Raw genomic sequence first — 6,525 nt, 5'->3', positions numbered from 1 at the left:
GGGTGCAGCTCCTTGGTGGCATAGGGCACCTTGGCTGGCAGGGACAGCTTCCTCCACAGCACAGCCACTGGCATTGCCCTCCTCACGGCAGGTGCCTCCCTGGGGTGCTTTTGGTGCCACCTCCCACCTGCACCTTCCCTCAGGCAGGGCGTGTGGGGACAGGTGGGAGAGGGACCCATCCAAAACCAACAGGAACAGTTAATGCAGGTGTGTGGAGGCTCAGTCACTCCCAGACAGGCAAGTGTCCCCTTTCCCAATGCAATTATTTGCACAGGACACAAGTCCTGCTGTCATCCAGGTGTATGAAGGGACACCAGGGCTTCCAGGTGTGGCATTGGTTAATCAGTTAATACCTATTGAAATATTTTAAGTGAGACTGAAATGTGCAACTGCTTTTCCACTGCTCACTGCTGTTACAAGGCATTAGTGAGGATCAGAAAGGTGTAGATGTATCCTCTAGCTCCTGAGAGAAATTCTGCTCCGTTCTCAGCTGTGTGGATTGTTGCATAGAGGCCCTCACGTTTGCTAACTCAGATGGTTCCCCCTTCAGCTTTAGAAAAAGACATGCAGTATCTGTATCTTTTCCTTGGCAAAGCCCTGCAAGCACAGCACACACACAAAGATCCTAGAGCTGAGCATCTGCTGCCTGAGATGTGTGCACTCACCTCAGGAAACAGAAATATTTTATTTCTCCTTATTTTACACCTCAGCTCCATGAATTAGTCAGAGAAGGCAGACTTCGCTCAGTGAGACTCTTCGCTACATTCTTTATCTGTGTTTTCTTGCTATATCCAAATTTAAAAATCTAATTGGATTGGGTATTGGAACCAAAAAAATAAGAATGTAAGAGGAGAAAATGAGATGTGGATTATTTCAATTGCTTCTCCTCACCTGGACAGAACTTACCAGAGAGATTCTGCTCTGACATAAAGCATCTGTGCACAACTTTTTCTTGTTGACCATGAAATAGTGGTGGCAAGCTCTCGGACACTGGGCCACAGCTTAACTTAGAGAAATACTGAAAGCAACTTTGGCTTTCCATGCAGTACAGACGAGTGCTACGATGTTCATATTGTGTGATCCAGCACTTCGCTTTGCTGCACCAGCAGGGATTCCAGCCCTGTTTTGACAACTGTAATGAAAACCTATTGTTACATCTAAAGACTTTGCCATCAAATGGTTGTTTCTGATTGCATTGCTAATTTGGATATGGGATCTGGAAACATCAAGCATCTTTACCACTCTGTGTGACAAACAGAAAACTTCTACTTCTCACCTTCTTCTCAAGTAGAAGCAGTTTGAACAAATTTTAAGACTTTTTCATTATAGGTTTAGAATGATAAAAGTATGCAAAGTAATTAATTGGTATTATATTAAGAAAGGTAAACTAATAAGAGTATATTGTAATGTTCTGAAGAAATTTAATAATGCCTATTGTTCCTATCCATTCAGCTGTCAAAAGTTTACAGAGACATGGCAGGAGGGCTACTGCAGCCATTGAAAAGAGTATGGGAATTGGTAAGCAGAGCCTAGTAAGGATCTGGGGTTTGGGGTTTTTTTCCTTGCATCTGTTACAGAAAAAGGAAACTGAACAGATAGAAAGCCTCTTGTCATGAACACCACTCTTCCTCTGCTTGCACTTATGGACAACAGCCGTTCCCAGGTCTTGGTCCTGACTTGCTGGGAATGTATGCTGTACACCCCAGATGAAAAGGGTGTACCATGGAGGAATGCTCCAGAATGAGCAGCTGGAGTTGATAGCTTACTTCTGAGAACAGGTGGGCTTCATCAACAACATGAACTTAGGAACCTTTGGAGACAGTGATTTGGATGAACTGAGGACTAGACTTTAGGATGCAGAGGAACCTGCTACTTCCAAATAAGGGAGTTGGTTGTTGCTTGCAGTGGACTGTTCTCCCGTGCTCAAGTCCTTTCCCCATTAAGCTGAAGAGCCTTTGAACCACCCAAAAACTAAAGAAGAGAAAAAAACCCAAACCTCAAATGGCTGAGAAAGAGGACACAGCACATGTCCGTGGGACTGGAAGGCTCATAAACGTATATACAGGTTTGACTGAAAAGTGGAAGGCATGGCTGTTGATGGCTAGAGAGACCCTTCTGAGGCATCCAAAACCAGCAGTTTAACAATTTGGGCTACAATCTAGAGAGACTGAGTGTACAAAACAAGATCCAGACACAAAGGTTTATGACGTTTATCTGGTCTTTGGCCACTATTACCCTGTGTTGCTTACTCATGGGGGTGTTAACACACCATATATGACATGCAATAGGCACAATGAAACAAACTGCATGTCTTGAGAAGGGCTGAAGGTTTCTCGTTCCTGTCTAAGCATATTGCTACACTGTCGTCAACAGTAACATTAATAACTTCCTTCTGTTTTAAGCAATCCCCATCAGATCCTCCAGTTCCAGTGGGGTTTTTTTTTCAGTCTTTAGAAGTTTATCCCTTGGCCTACAACACATTTTGCTGAGCTGAAAAATAAAAGGCTGCATTCTGCTCATATTATAAGCACTTCCAAGTGTTTTAGTGATTGCAGATTGTCTGTGTGGGAAGAAAATGGTCACTATGGTGTTTTGAACTCTTACTGCATTTTTTTCCAGCGGAAGACGGTCCTACATTCCCAGAGAGACTTGCTGTTTGCACTATGTTCTCTGCTCCCTAAGTGCTTCATAAAATGATTGCACCAACCCAGCTGTAATGGATTATAGATTAGGCAGAAAGGAAAGGGCACAGGATTGTTCTTCCATATTGTCTCCTGATTTATTTTGCTTAAGCAAGGGATAATAATTTACAGAAGCAATTGGTTAGTCACAGCTTGATTTACGTTTTTAACCAGGAGGCTACATTTGTGCTATGTTGTCTATATTTTAGTGTTTTGTTAGGGGAGGTGGTTCTGTGATCATTTGTGGTTTGGAGGGGAGTTCTCATGTCCTTATAGACATTACAGTGGACAACTGCAAACTGTTCCCAGCGCAGTTCTCTGTAGCCCCACTCTTGGAATTGATTCCAAAAGGTGCTGCAGCACCTCTGAGGAGAGGTGAAGGGACTTTTAACCTTAGAGTTTCACATTTGAGGTTCTGTTTGTTTATATTCTTGTTAAATTTGTTAAACCTTAGCATTCATCTAGCAAAACGGGAATAATATCTTTGTGCCAGCCTGACCTGTCTATGGAATACTTAAGTAGCTCCAATATAAAATGTCTAAGAAGTTTTCCATCAATGCAGGGAAGAGGGCGCTGGCTGTTCCTCATATTTATTATCAGCGGTGGAATAGGAGGAAAGAAAGTGCATTTGAAAAATTCAAGTCAGCATTTCTCCAGCCTTCCTCATGCATATTATACATTTTCCTGTCCTTGAAGTGTGAATGAAGTAGGGAATCAATGAAGTCAATGTAAATGTTCTATGTTGGAGGCTCTTCAAATTTCAGAGGAAGAAGCCAAGCTGTGTTTATGTTTGTAGTCTTGGTATTCACAAAAAAAATCAATTATTGTGGTGTTAGGAATAGTGGCCTCTTTTTGTCCCTATCTTTAGCTTTGCTAGTCTTAATATTATCTCCATATTCCCATGCATCCCTATCTTTTTCTTCCATGTTTCTCTTCACTCCCTCATGAGGTATTTCTCAGCATGAAGTATTTCAGCATGAGGTATTTCAAGAGCCGCTGCAGCAGGAAGACTGCCCAATATTTGTGCTCTTTGGAATGACTCTTGCAGGATCCAGTTCCTACATAAAACCAGTTCCCTGCATCTGAATACAGCTGGCAAACTGCTACATGCAAAATCATGGTCAGTAGAGGATCAGACCAATTCCACTCATCACTGTATTAAATAAAGGTGATGACCTTTGCTTTGTGTCAATTAAAATGTTCATGGAAGAGTTAAAAAAAAGGTTAAAATTATGTGAGATCGAGCTGCATATAATTCTCAGAAATATGCATTAACTTAAAATTTATGGGGTTTTCTTTCAGAAACTAAAGATGACAATGCACATCATGCTGAAAAATGGGAATATAAGACAGTCCAATATAAAATAAATTGAAAGCAAGCATATATATCGAGAACACATCTCTTAAAGTAATTGTTTCATTAAAAATGTTATCAGAAGCTGCCAAAGAACTTGAAAAATTTTCATAAGAGTACAGTGGATCTGGATGTTGAATCTAGGTTAAATTTCCTCCTGGCTCTGAAGAATCTTTATTGTAGCTTAAAGTGAAACATTTTCATTTTTATTTACCTATTTTCATTCCTATATAAACACTTCAAAGTGGATAAAAATTTGCATCTTGTATTTCAAAAACAGCCCCAAATCATTTTAGAATGCTTTATATTAATTAAAAAAACCCCAAACCAACAACTTCCATATACGTTTGGTAAACTCTTGTTCTACCTACATCAATAGCATGGCTCCAGCTGAATCCAGTGGGCTCAGAAATACATCCAATGAATCTTCTTCATTTAGACAATTTCTTAGACTTTCTTTACCAGGTTAATAGTGAAAAATATTTATTAGCATTAGACATCCTCTTAAATAAGATGTTTCCTTTATGCTACTATTTATGTTACTAAATGTTCCTTTATGTTACTATTTTAGTAACAAACCAGTACTTTTCAGTACTACTTCATATTTTAGCAGATTATTAAAATTAAACATAGATGTTATTCAGTGTTTAAGTCATCATTCAGGCAACACTTAGTGTCTATCGAATGCCTTTGTAATACAAGAAAGACCTGTCAGCACTTGATTAGTCGCATTGATCGCAACAAAAATTATCATGCATGTAATTTCAGAACCTTCTTCAAATGCACTGATGACACACAGAGACAGATTATTTTCCCCATCAGTCTGAAAGTATGACTTAGCTGGTTCCAACTACACATGAGAAATTCAAGTAAGTACTTTCTTTACAATCTTCACAATCAGGAAATTTAACACCAGGAAGAAATTACTCCGTCTTTCCAAAGCATCATCTAATTTAAAAGTCATCTATGAATTAAACATCAATCAGTGACTAAATACTTGGAAATACCAGGTAAGTCTACATTCCAAGGTGTGCTGAAGTAGAACTGGTAGAGATGTGCAAACACTAGTATATGGTATTGTAGTGTCTGTACTCTAGATTGCTGTGGAATTTTTATTTATTTTCTTCTGTCTTTGAACATTTAAAACCTTTGAATCCGGTAAATAAAGCGGTGGAAATACAGTGCAACAGTTACCAGAAGTGTCTTTCAGCATTAATAGGAGAGAGGGGATGGCCACGTGATGGCAGCAGAGTCTGAGGAATTAGGGCTTTTTTTCTACATTAAACTATGGATAAACAGCCTATGGCCTAAAGTTCCTACCTGGATCTGTAGGTTCTAGAAAATATATATTATGTATGTTTTAACTGAAAAATATGTGGCATGTTCATCAGACCAGAAGTTTCTGTGGAGAGTGATTACATAGCTTTCTTTTAAAAATACACATTTGGGGTATTTTTTTTTTCTCAGTAAAACAGAAGTTTTCATTTCATTTGCCAGTATTTCCACCTTTTTCCTCGGTTAGTTGAATTAGTTCCATTTAGAAGAGTAGGTGTATTTCAATAAAACCAAGGTAGTTGCTTACTGTTTCCTAGTTCCTTTTCCTAATACTTTTCTCCACAGGAAAGAAAATGCATTATAAAAACTCCTTTGGTGGAAAACCATAAAATAAAAATCCAGAGTGAAGGAGCTAGAGAACAAGTTGGATGAGGAGCAGCTGAGGGAATTGGGGTTGTTTAGCCTGGAGGAGAAGAGGCTGAGGGGAGACCTTATTGCTCTCTACAACTGCCTGAAAAGTTGTAGAGAGGTGGGGGTTGGTCTCTTCTCCCAAGTGACAGGGGACAGGACAAGATGGAATAGCCTCAAGCTGCACCAGGGGAAGTTTAGATTGGACATTAGGAAAAATTTCTTCACAGAAAGGGTTGTCAGGCACTGGCAGAGGCTGCCCAGGGAGATGATTGATCACCATCCCTGCAGGTGTTTAAAAGGCGGGTAAATGAGGTGCTTGGGGATAAGATTTAGTAGTGGACAGGTACAGTTGGAGCTGATGATCTCAAAGGTCTTTTCCAACCTAATGATTCTATATTTTTTAAGAGGAGGACTAAGAAAACTGCTTGTTCTGTTATGGAGTCTTGAACTGAGGAGACAGATTTTATTGACTCAGATTGGTATATAATCATAAGCTCTACCTTTGTATTTTAAAAAGAAAACTAAAATCTGCTTATTATATATAAACTAGATGCTCTTTCTCCACTCCTAGGAAGCCATTTATATATCCTTCACATGACAAATTCTGGGAACTCAGGATTTGTGCAAGACAGTGAAGAAAACCTCAAAACTCCACGAGTTAATAACTGTCTATCCAAGAAGTTGGGGTTTTTCTCTCCTAAACCATGTAAAAGCTGGCTTTTTATGTGGCATTTTCTGCTGCAATAGGCACAGTCCCCAATCTGCGTTGAGTGTTCCAAATTCTACATTGCAAGTTCAGCTTTA

The sequence above is a fragment of the Cuculus canorus genome, chromosome 2 (genome assembly GCF_017976375.1).
Source record: "Cuculus canorus isolate bCucCan1 chromosome 2, bCucCan1.pri, whole genome shotgun sequence".
Classification (NCBI taxonomy): Eukaryota; Metazoa; Chordata; class Aves; order Cuculiformes; family Cuculidae; genus Cuculus; species Cuculus canorus.
Note: the sequence above shows the minus strand (reverse complement) of the source record.